The sequence below is a fragment of the Trichechus manatus genome, unplaced genomic scaffold, assembly GCF_000243295.1.
Source record: "Trichechus manatus latirostris isolate Lorelei unplaced genomic scaffold, TriManLat1.0 scaffold00233, whole genome shotgun sequence".
In the NCBI taxonomy this organism is placed as follows: Eukaryota; Metazoa; Chordata; class Mammalia; order Sirenia; family Trichechidae; genus Trichechus; species Trichechus manatus.
In genome coordinates this window covers 2,521,452-2,522,080 of record NW_004444169.1, presented here as the reverse complement: position 1 = coordinate 2,522,080, position 629 = coordinate 2,521,452, and positions in this window count along the sequence as shown.

Sequence of the window (629 nt, the reverse complement as noted above, 5' to 3'; positions counted from 1 at the left end):
TTGCCAAATAAGACATTCAGGCGGCTAACAGGCATATGAAGAAATACTCACAATCATTAGCCACTAGAGAAATGCAAATCAAAATTACAATGAGATACCATCTCACCCAAACAAGGCTAGCATTAATCCAAAAAACTCAAAATAATAAATGCTGGAGAGGTTGTGGAGAGACTGAAACACTTATACACTGTTGGTGGGAATGTAAAATGGTACAACCACTTTGGAAATCGATTTGGCACTTCCTTAAAAAGCTAGAAATAGAAGTACCATAAGCTCCAGTAATCCTACTCCTTGGAATATATCCTAGAGAAATAAGAGCCATCACATGAATAGATATATGCACACAAATGTTCATTGCAGCACTGTTCAGGATAGCAAAAAGATGGAAACAACCTAGGTGCCCATCAACAGATGAATGGATAAACAAATTATGGTATATTCACACAATGGAATACTACTCAATGGTAAAGAACAACAATGAAGCCGTGAAACATAACATGGAGGAATCTGGAGAGCATTATGCTGAGTGAATTTAGTCACAGAAGGAAAAATATTGTATAAGACCACTATTATAAGAACTCAAGAAAAGGTTTAAACACAGAAGAAAACATTCTTTGATGGTTACGAGT